Raw genomic sequence first — 12,018 nt, 5'->3', positions numbered from 1 at the left:
GCGTGTCTGCTTCATTGTCTGCCTGCCTGAGTGGAAAAGATGGGCAGGGACCCCCAGAGACGCCCAGATCTGGACCTTACCTCTCAATGACACAACACAATAGGTCCACGGCCTCTGAACTACAAAAGGCACACATTGAGTGACCAGTCAGGCATTGATTTCTTAGATGTGAGAAATCAGATACTGTCATTTGAGGGCAGTAAATGTAAGAAACCAGCAGTGACCATTAATGACAGATGCCTTTATAGTTGTTATTGATTGAATGGATCATTTAAGCAATCGGTATAACCACATATATCTAACCTTTGCCTGATCGAAGCGTATTTACAAATTACAGAAGATCTTTTTATTCCTCCAAAGTCAGAGTTTGGTCAGTTGTCACGTCAATTACAACTGGATATTTTGTCACATAGCCTCGATCATAAGCTTTCATTCTAGGGCAGGAAGTACAAAAACTAAGTAGTGACCAATAGTGACTGATTCATTCATTTTTATTTATAATAAGGTAGATCATTTACACCTGCATTTATGTGAATAATAATGAAATACAACTATTTTAATTTCTAGCCATTCTCGATTCAGGAAGAAGTAATTGTTAGTAGCCTTTAATTCGCATGAGGGTCACAAATAGCATCATTTTGACTTTTACACCACCAATGTCTAACTGGAGTTTTGGAGAGTTTGTCTCAATCATACACTTTAATTTAAGGCTGAAAATGCACGGAAGAAGTAGTGACTGAAACTTTTTATTGTAACTGATAAGGTTTGTTATTTATACTTGCGCTTATATAAGTAAAGAGGAAGTACAACCATGTTAATCACTGGCGTTCACAGTAGTTTACATTCAGGAATCAACTATACTTTTTCCGAATGCGTGCAAAATACAGCCCTTCATTTGGATTTCTACACAACAGTCCATGTTTGGCCACCTGTCACATCAAGTCAATCCGTATCCTTATCAAAATTCTAATTTTATCTTTTATGTTCAACACGAGTATGTTTCACCCTCTGAGAGGAAGACTTTGTGAGTTTGGAGAAGAAACTCCAATATAACAGAGCCCTACTTCCAAAGGCATCCGTTCAAGGCAGAGGAAGAAAAACTCCTATATTTGTCCATAAAACATTTGAGATGTTATTGAAGTGTCTTCAAAGGACACTGAATATACATATTGTAAGGTTGCCCACGGTCACACACAAATCGCCCCAAAGGGGATTGCTGGGAAGTAATCTAATCATTTCTTTTAACTGAGACACAGTGACATGCAGTGTAGATAATGATCCCCATGAAAAATGTACTGTATTTTCAAAAGAATATTCCCTGTCTGTTGACATTAACATAAAGATAGTTCTACATCCTGGAGCCATATCAACAACATGCACTTATGTGTGGTTCCTTGTATTTGCATATGCAAATGTTTTTATTTTATTTCAATTCGGTCCTTTTATGTGACTTTCTGTGATGAACAAGCGGCATCAAGTGGTTGCACAATGAGGGTTCAGAACCACCAGGAAGAAGCGTTTGTGTCATTTTAGACCAAGCTTAAAGCATTATAACCACAGTTTAATATAGATTTTTACACGTCGATCATATTCAATGGCACATTGTGAATATGCATTGTTGTTTGGCTGTACGGGCTGCCATGCGAAATTAGTCGCCGTGCTTTGTTGAAATTACGGGGCGGGGTGTTGAGTGAGGGGGTTTGTTGAAGTTATACTGCTGACATTTTGATCCTGCGCTGCATTAGAAGAATTCAGTTAAACATATTTGTGTAGGTTTACAGGAGTAAGGTATAGTGCTCAAAACAACAGGGTGCTGCGACCCTTCACTTTGCTTACATAATTTGCAGCAGAATGCAAAAAGCTTTTAGACACAGATGTGACCCATTGTAATACCCTTCTAAATGCAATCAAACACTTTCTACAAATATGAGCAGGACTTTTTAAATGTGAACCCTTGTTTGACATGTAATTTTGTCCAACCCACTCCTCTTTCATTTCTCCATCAGCTCTCTCCAGTTATGCCCACATTTTCAGTTGATGAAATAGCTTGACAAAACAGTAGTTTATGTTGCTCTGAATGAGGTCTCTCTCTCTCTCTCTCTCTCTTTCTCTCTCTCTCTGTTTTTTTTTTTTTTTTTTTTTTTTTACAAATTTGAACAGATGTTAGGGCCAAAAGAAAATGTTCCATTTTGTAAAAGCCGTGTAGTGTTTTCCTCAATATGTTGCTCTCTCAAATTTTGTTAAGATTGCTTTACATGAGTTGATTCTTTTTGTGTTTTCTTCCAAAAGAAATGATGTCTGGCTCATGACATGAAATAATCATCCCTAGAACAAGCTTCTTGTGTCCTCACAGCGAGATTGTCCACATCAGCTAACAAAGAAACATGTTATTTGATAAGATGCTTAGATAGACGGCTCTTTACTTTCATATGTTTGTATGATTATCAGGCACAAACAGAGAAAAGAGGGCAAAGCAGTGCAGGCCTGCTCTTCTTTGTATGTCTCTTTCACAGTGTACCATGAATTGGCTCTTGAAGACAGTTAGGAATTAGACTTTCAAATGAGGCATTAAACAAGGTGATGATCAACTGCCAAACCTTAAGTAATGATATTCTCCATCCTCAAGTCCCCGGCCTTGCATAACCAAATGCACAAATCACAGAAAAAAGAGCTGAAAATACATTATTATTACATATTGTGTTCACACGTCTGTCCCAGGGGACCAGGGGGGGGGACATAGCCGACAGATAAGCATGTTTGGGTGGCCCCTACCATCAGCTGGGGGAAAGGGGTACGCTCAGATCTTAAGGGGGGAGGGGGGGCTCCCTCATGGGTATCACTTATTTTAAATCCTGAACCACACCATCCCTGCCCCCCACCTCTTTTTTTTTCTTTTGCCCCCCTTGCCCCAGGCTCCACCCAGAAGTGTGGTTGCCTTTGTCATTGTAATCTGGCCCTGTTTGCTAAACGCTTGCACTGTTTACTCTCTGCTATGGGGGCTTGTATGAACAGGAGTCAGCAGGATGCAGGGTGACATCACTTTAGCTGGGGGGGTGTTTGAAAAGCTGCATTCGTGATTTTCTCGGGGCCCCTCTTCTTTTTTTCTTCTTCTCTGTCTCTATCCAGGCCTGTCTAACGCATGAGCTAACTCAGGAGGCTAACATGGCCTACAGGGAGGAATTACACCTAATTACTTGAATAACTGCTAGGCAGCAGCCTTCCGTAGTCACCAAAAATCATTTCCAGGTCTCTGCCTTTTACTGATAGCCAGACTTCTCGTGACAGGAAAAAGCTCGGACAAAGCTTTTACATTCAAATGGGCCAGGAGAAATGAAACAGACTGACAGGTACAGACATAAAAAAAGGGGGGAAATCAAATTAACAGACAAGGATTTCATATCATCTATTTTTGTTGTTGCCGTAGCGATAAAGTCGCAGACATTGAAACTGGTCTGTTGAGCCATTGTTATCATCCCTGGCCATCTGCTGCTGAGGAGTGACATTCCCTCTCATTTGCATGATGAGTGATGTATGAGGAGCTTGGGAGGGCATATGCCCCGGTCTTATGACAAAGCAAGTGAAAGTTTTTTTTTTAAAGACGGAAAATAAGGATCAATATATGAATAAGGCTGGATCAAGGAGTATGAAAAAAGGAAAAATCACCTGTGAGTGTTTTTTTGTGCATGTGAGTTTTTTTCCTGCATGTATGATACATCTTCACTAAGCGCACACAAATCTGTGCGTGTGTGTCTGTGTCCGTGTGTGTGTGTCTGTGTCCGTGTGTGTGTGTCTGTGTGCGTGTGTGTGTGTATGTCTGTGCGAGCATACACGCGCAGGAGTAGAGGCTAGTGTGCGCATCTGCCTTCTTGTGTGCCTGTTTGTGTGTTTTGCGGATGTGGGAGTAGAGAGAGGAGGAGGGGGGTTGGTGGCTGTTGATGTGCAAATGTGCATCATGTTGAAGGGCTGTGAATGGGGAGGTGTGACGTAAAAAGGGACCCGAACGCAGGTGCTTATCTCGAGGCTGTCAAAGGCACAGTATGTCATATTCCTGGGGACTACCTTTCAAAGCCACAGCACCAGCTCAGCTATCAAGAGACTGGGAGAAAATCAAACTTTTTGGATCACAGCACTAGGTTGGTGTCAAAGTTCTTTTTATTTATTATAATGTCAGTTTGGTCAGCGTTTATCAACACCGATACTCTGTATGGTGTTTGTGACCGGCAAGTCGTTCAGCTTTTATGCTGTCATGAAATGTAAAAGAGGAGCTGAAATTGAGAAGTGTTAGAAACTTATTCAGATTTACTCTGAGATTTACTCAACAGCTAAGCTTGTGTTAGTGGATTTTACAAGATTATGTGAAATAGCACTATCCTGGCAAACATTCTGAGCTGTGTCGGGGAGTATTTAGAAAATATTGCAGCGGTGATGAGCATTGTTTGGTGGATACAAATCAGTATTCTTAAAATCTTTGCTGGAAAGTGAGCGCAGCTTCAGTCCAGGTTACAGACAGTTTGAGAGGAGATTAAATGGCTCAAACTGTTTTTTGAGATGCATGACCTATTTTTGATCATGCAGATAGCATGAGATACTGTCTATCTAGATTAAATTCACAGCATTTGTGTGGAGTTTAAGCTTGTCTTAGAGGAGCACATGTTGGTATTGTGTGCAGAGACAAAGCATTGTCAGGTTGCCTGTGGCTTTGACAGTGACAGCTGTACATACAAGACCACTGAGCCTAATGCACTTAAACATTGACTCTGTGTTCCAATAACATATTTGAACAGTCACTGAAGTATTTTATTGCATCCTGTACTGTTTTTTCCCCCTGTAATTCACGTCGTTAGTCTTACAAAGTTTGAAAACTAATCCCTTGTGTTGAATTTTATATGGGCAGTTAAATATATTTTTTTTTAAATCTTCTTTTGTGTTTATGGAAGAGATTTAAATTTTTATTAATTCAGCAGGGATGAAGCATTACATTCTGATCTGAATTTTTATTATTTGCATCGTAACTATGGCAAAGTTGAAAAAAGCTATATGCTAATCCTGATAGTAGTTTGATCGTAACCGTCTTCATGTGAACTTTTGTGTTATATGCGGCTAAGTGTAAGCTTTGAACAAATGCAAGAGGGGCCAAAGCACTCCACAGTCTCCAGAGCAACTATTGATTCAGGAGGACGGATGCTGGTTAGAAAAGTTCATCATTTACTAGTAAGTTACGGCTGAGATTCTACTCCATGACCCAACTTTGAGTTGATCACTGCAAAACAAAAGTGGGAGTTTTTTTCTTCACACATGAGCAGAGTTCGGGCTTTCTCTTGATTTAAAAAAATATGTCCTTTTTAGATTTTGCCTTTTGTTCTTTCGAACAACTGAAAATGATTTATATTGCCTAAAGTCAAAAATATTCATGTTAACTGCCAACATCTGCTCTATCTGTCACTCATATCTATTCCTTTGTCTTTTAGAGACAATATACTCTGTAACCGCTGTGTTAACTTGTTTTTTTAGGTTTGGAGAATTTTAGTATAAAAACTGGGAGAATCTTCAGGGGTGAAATTAATTTAAATGCTGGTTGTAATGCTGCCTGCTAGCCACCATTCAAAACAAAACTCCCATCAGCTTGTTTCAGTCAGCTCGCATCTCTCAACAACCAAGAAAAAAGAGCAACAAAAGACATTAGATAACACAGTGTTATGAAACAGTGTCATATTTCAATATGAACCCTTTCTAAGTTCAAAGTTATTTCACGGTAATGTTTAAGAGAGAACCGGCAAGTAAGGTTATAAAGTTACACGTCTCCTTTTTCTTTTAATTAGAACAGCAGCCCAGGCATTAGCAGGGATGTGTTGGAAAGCAGTGATAAGTAAGAGCCATTATTCCTGTGGGCTCCCCACCCTCGGCTTCAAAGCAGGATGTTAGTTGCTACACAATACATAAATGTAACCTGTGTTCGCCTCCAGGAACTGTCCATGGTACCTGCTGCTCAGCAAACCTGCACTCTCAAACTTATTCACATAGTTGCAACTACCCTAACTTCTGTAATGGGGGGGGAAAAAAACGTGTCATTTTTTTAATTTATGTTGTGAAGAAATAAAAAAAAATAAAGCTTTTAATTTCAGATAGCTTAGCTAATTTATTAGTCAGCTGCCGCAGCATGAACACGATGTAAACAACAAAACCACACGAAAAAGCTTGGCATACATGTGAGTCTGATAAATATTGTGTTACCTGTTTTGGACCAGACTGAAACTTCAGTTAGTTAATCCAGGAAAATGAATTATGTGGATTTAATTCAACAAGGTCTCAGAAATGATCCATCTGCTGTTGAGCAGCTGGTCAAAGGATAAATGTAATTAATTACTTAACTTTTGAACACTATTCCAGAAAAAACAGAGCTGTTTTTGTTTGACCTGATGGAAAAAAAAATGTAAGGCGACAGTTTACATATACCCTTAAATTCATATTTTTACATCGTGTATTTAAAGTAGTCACTTGCTTAAAACCTCTAAGTTTAAACATGGTCTTGTGGAATTGTATAATTCATATATTTTCAGATATAATATATTGCTTAGAAAAAATATGATCCGTTATTTTATATAAATCAGAGTTAGGTCCATAGTAAATTAAATATTCATGTTATATAATTAATTGTGTAGAAGATCAATTCTATAGACGTACACTGTCATTTCTTTTCTTTTTTTTTTCTGGTAGTTTCTTTAGTGGTGGACGGATCCTATCATGACACTCTTAAACTAGCCATTAATGATCATCACAACATTTTAAAAACTCTTCACAAAATATTCGTTTTTAAATAAATGCAGTTATACGTTGTAGCTTAGGTCTCCTTTAAGGCAAAAGTATCTAAACATGTTAAAAAAGGTTTGATCAGGTTGTTTTTTTTTTTCTAAAGAAAGATGAAATAAAACACCTAAAATACCTCTTTCAGTCAATAGTTATTTTTGCTTGACAGGGCAGGACTATGAAATGTTCCCAATTAATATTACATGGGATTTCTTTTACGCCTTTTCTTTAAAAAAAATATATTTCAGCATTTACCTTGATAGTAATGTACCTCATTGGCTGTGGTTTTGTTTGTTGGCCTAACTATAAAGGATCTGCTTATACCCTTGTGGGTTGGGAAGAATTAGGATTTATGAATTTATTTCCTCTGTTGTATTGTTTAAACAGCTTTGGTTTAGTTTTGATCCCTTCCTCTTGCCTTTGAGGCTGTTCCACGGTGTCAGCTGTTGACTGATAGTAAGAGAACTGCCTCACAGTGTGAATGAAAGAAAACTAGCGGTTGGTAAACACTGATAAGGGATAAATAGAAAGCGGTCAGGCAGAGATAGTTCTGTGGGAGCCCAGATTGTGTGCGGTCTGTTAAAATGAGATTCTGAGCCTGTCCTTTTTATTCTTCCTCCCCTCCCCTCCCCTGTGCGGCGTTTGTCTGGAAAATCTCCAGTGACCCGGCTCGGCAGTCCCAGGCTGCAGTATTCTCTTTTTCTATTTGTTTTGTTTTCTAACAAGGGTCAAGTTGGCCAATAGACATGTCCCTGATGCTTATAGACAGCTGTCATGACTTCAAGTGCTCACAATAGTTACATTTTACACAAATTCATGGTTCTGCACCACTAAGCACTGCAGCTAGAGATTTGCTAAAAACTAAGAAATGTATGCTATTTTAAAAAAACCTCTTTTAATACCTATTGTTTTGATTTACCTCAAAATTGAGCAGAGCAGAGCAGTGGCTCTCTTCTTATGTTAACCCTTACATATATGCTCAGGGTATATTATCAAGTCAGTGCTACATGTATATATCACCAGTGATATTAAATACAGTCCCATAATATGATATAATAATGATTTTACACTCTCTTCTCTTTGGACCCTGAGGAATATAAATGTAATTCCTTAATTGAAATCACTCTGCTGTTTTATTCAATTGTTTTCTTAGAAGAAGCCCGCTCCTCTCTGTAATCAGTGTTTTTTTTTTCTTTCCGGGGTGAATCTATCTTTTATGTGATTAAAAAGACCTTCAGAGGTCTTACCTTGAGGATCTCCACGTGGTGTATTTACACAGAAAATAATTCAGCCTATTGTAGCCCGGCAGCTAATGAGATTGGTTGTTAAGTGAATGACACAAAGGCTACAAAAAAAAAAAAAAGAAAAGAAAAGCTTAGCGTTTCGGGTGAATATCACAGTGTCCCTGCACACACACTCACACTCACACTCACACACACAAACCAAACACACTCTCTCATCAGGCAGCGAGGCTCTGGACTGTACCCCGTACCCCACCTCGATATCCTTCTGCTCCGTCTCCTCCCCGATGTCAGTATGAGAGGCAAAACAAAGGCTAAAAGGGGCATGGTAAGTCGAGCTCGCCGTTCTGCCCTGTCGGACATGTTAACATGAGTGAGTGTAGATGTAGGAGACAAGTGATGCTGTTTGTCTGTGCGAGGATGTGCTGTGCTGTGTAAGCCTCAGGCTCAGATAAGTGCATTCATTGAAGGGTCAATAACAGTGATGCTGGTTTATGTGACTCAGAAGAAGACCTCCACGTTTTTTTTTCTTCTTGACCATTCTTAACTTCTGGATTGCTGCTAAAACTTTTCTGTCTGAGTCTTTTTGCGTGCGGCTTTCTCATCTGCACTTTATGTTTTGTGAACTGTATGTCAAAGCTGTGTTTGGATTTTTAGTCACTAAAGTGTAAAGGTTTATTTTTTTATGTCTGAGACGTAGTTTAATGTTGTTGACCCTTGAGTAGTGGTTGATTAAGTGTTGTCTAAAGATTAATTGAAAGATCACTGAAGTGTTAGCAGAAAAAAAAGCATGAGAGGATCTTTTTAAGCATCTGGACTTTATTTGTATTGCTGCTGAACAGTTACATAGTAGTTTAAAAGTGAATAGACGTTATTTTGACAAATTTTGAACGCTGTGCAGATATCTGTTACCATCCATCGGACTCCTCTTCTTTCTGATCTCTGTATAGTAGCATCGGAGCATCATTACTGATTGCTGTAATATAAAAATTGTAAGTGCATTAGCTTATCATGCTCTACTGTCAGGCTGGAAAAGTGGGTTAAAGTCCATCGTGTATATTAAACCCTGGACTTAAGTCAAATTTACATTTTGTTAAAGATTACTCCTTTTATTGATGCACATAATCATATTCATGGACCATCTGCTGATTTGGCAAGCATGGATCAAACTCACAAAACAGCTCTGCTAACCTCTTAAGTACAAAATAGTCTGGCTTAACTCTGCTAGCCCAGAAGTGTGTGCGCACCAGTGTGAGAGATTGTATGGATATTGGATAATACTTAATTTAGATCCTCCCGGCTGCTCATGCCATATTTTATTTTATCATGATCGCTTTGGTGGCAGACCAGCGCTCGTGTTTGAACAACTGAGCAAATAATGTTTGTCTGACAATAAGCAAAGCAGAATCTTGCTATGAGGAATCTGATTAAACTCTTGACCACGGCGTACAGCGCTGAGTTTATATCTGTCGCCATGGTAACGCAGATTTCTTGGTGCAGCTTTGCACACTTCCACCTGGTTCGTTGAGCGGCGGTGCGGGCCTCACCTCTCGAGTGTAGTAAAACGCTGCTTAAGGTGTTTCTAGTTATCCTGATGTCTGATTTGATCCTGAACTATCCCGCAGTATGCGTTTCACAGAAAAAGAAATTCACCATCGGGCATCCTTACTGCATGAAATACTTATGTTCAACTCATTCCAAACAAAGCTTACGCAGATTGAGAATTCATATGCCAGAGGTAAATCCGAGTTAACACGGATTTATACTGGCATGAGTTAAAGGACTAGAGTTTGTAATCCAGGTGGCCAAGGGATTTTACCATACAGTGGCAAAAATCACTTAAAACTCCCCCAACATCCTAAGCCACTGAGCTCAGTGAGCAGACAGATTGTTCAGAATTGATGACAGCACAACTATATCAGAGCTGGACTCAGTATCTGTGTGTGCATGTGATTGTGCGTCTCTACGTACGCCTGTGTATGTTCGTGTGTGCACATATGTGAGCATGTTTGCTTCCTATATATACTCAATTAGTACTAAAGGGGTTGTTTAGAATTAGACCTTGACAGATTGGTATTATTCTGCTTCAACAGGGTAGGGGAGGTGTTTGGGGAATACTGCCTTCTATCTGCATAAACATCAGTAGCATAAATACAAAGACACCAACCCCCATTTCAACGGCCTCTGACTGATGAGTAAAGTGATCAAAGTGGCTCTAATATTCAAATGATCAACATTTTAAAGTCTTTTCTTGATATCCAGTACATGAAAAAGTAAAAGGCAAACAAAGGTGCGTCTTTATAAGTGAATGGGTTAGTATGTGTGTGTGTGTGTGTGTGTGTGTGTGTGAACGTGCGCACCCATGTGCACATGTGTGTGGAGGACAGAGGAGCACAGATAGAGTGGGGTTGTTTAATGACAGGAACAGCTGACTCATTTAGAGAGAGCAGTGAAAGGTAATTAACCCTGGGAAAACTACAGCTGCCATGCGAGCTGTTCACTTCAGCGCAATCTGATTAGGAATCACTGCTCGAGTCCCTGACTCCTTTCAGACGCTGTGTGTTTCGAGGTAAACTTTTCCTCTTTGCCCCTGAGAGCCCTGGAGCACTGGAGACCTGCCTTTTGTGACGGGGGGATTAGCTGGAGCGGTTACTACGTTTCTCCAAATTGCAGACCACCTGGTAGCATTCATGCCACCTCCTCCATGAAAGGGCCTCCTTGGGCAGGAACAATGAGCAGGATTACTCTGCTCATTGTTACACCAGGGCTGGAACTTCTATTTCCCCAAACACCTGTCCCTAAATTAGACAGGTTTGAAAAACCATGTTCATGACAGAATTCAAAGATTCAAACTAACATGAGAGTGGTTCGGCCGTCTGGAGGCTTGCCAATGGGTGAATTGTCTGCCACTCTGTTTATTATGCTATTGATTCACAGTGTTGTGTAAGAAGATACTAATTTTATTTGTCCCGATATTTTGGTGCTCTTAATTGGATTGAAATTCACAAATAAAATAGCATATCATCTAGGCCCCTTTCATACGATGAGGGAACTAAAAAGCACGAGAAATTTGGTCAAAAACAGAAATTGGCTCTTTGATGTCAGAAGAAACAATCTGGACTTGGTGCCTCCGTGTGGTCCGGCTCCAGATGAACTCAATTTAGAGGGAAGGCTTTGGGATGACTTTGGAAAGCGATTACAGGATTCATAAATCACCTCGGCAAAGGTGTCACCATCTGACTCTTTTATGGGACTCTTGCTAACTGTGTCCAATAACAAGTTTCCCCTGTAGTTATGCCATCATAACAAATCATTGAAGCGATAGTGGCTAGCCAGGCTCCTAATTGTCTGTTAAGAATTCTGTGAGCTGTGTTCTTTTATTGAAGCATCTCTGTCTTGGAGAAGTGATAAGATGCCAATACGCTCCTCTATAAAAGTACTCTTTGGCAAAAGGCACAAACACTTTGCTTGGCCGTCAGGGTAGCTGTGAGGCTGTTATATCTGAAATCGCAGTTGACTTCAAGATTTTTTTACTGTGTATGCTTGAATCCAGAAACCCCTATAAGGCGGAGGAATGCTCATAAATCGGCAGAATAATTTACTTTCAGATTCACAATTTGTTCTCAATTTTGTTTGACAGGGTACTTTATATGAAAGGGACACAGTCTGTGGAAGGTTTTATTCCACAGATATTTTGATTAAACTAAATAAATCCATCCAATCTTTCTATTTTGAGCTTTAAGAGAGAACAGTTATCAGTTAACAGTTATAGAAAAAAAACATCTCAAACAACATTTTCAAGTGTAGTTTAGGGTTGATAGTCTGACAAACATTGACCAATAGTCAAACAATAATAAAAAAAGGACCAAGTTTTCAACATAGATTAGTCACCTTAAATCCTCTTTCCCCCTCCCCCCTTCCGAAATATATCTCAGCTATTATTCTAATGTCCAGCTGGTATTTAGGCACAGTG

General features: G+C 39.5%; 1 protein-coding gene across 9 annotated transcripts in view; it reads left to right on the top strand.

The window, feature by feature from the left end:
* Positions 1 to 3,924: 3,924 nt before the first annotated feature.
* Positions 3,925 to 12,018, top strand: part of st18 (ST18 C2H2C-type zinc finger transcription factor) — a 31,040-nt gene continuing 22,946 nt past the window's right edge. For 6 of the 9 annotated variants that reach the window (XM_061044886.1, XM_061044888.1, XM_061044883.1 and 3 more), the window contains exon 1: positions 8,221 to 8,373. The gene's annotated coding sequence lies outside the window, so the exon portion shown is untranslated. Of the gene's footprint in view, positions 4,134 to 8,220; positions 8,374 to 12,018 lie in introns of those variants that run through there. The other 3 variants (XM_061044881.1, XM_061044889.1, XM_061044884.1) reach the window with 3 other exon arrangements.

The sequence above is a fragment of the Labrus mixtus genome, chromosome 8, assembly GCF_963584025.1.
Source record: "Labrus mixtus chromosome 8, fLabMix1.1, whole genome shotgun sequence".
NCBI classification, from domain to species: Eukaryota; Metazoa; Chordata; class Actinopteri; order Labriformes; family Labridae; genus Labrus; species Labrus mixtus.
Note: the sequence above shows the minus strand (reverse complement) of the source record. Positions and strands in the feature narration are given on the sequence as shown.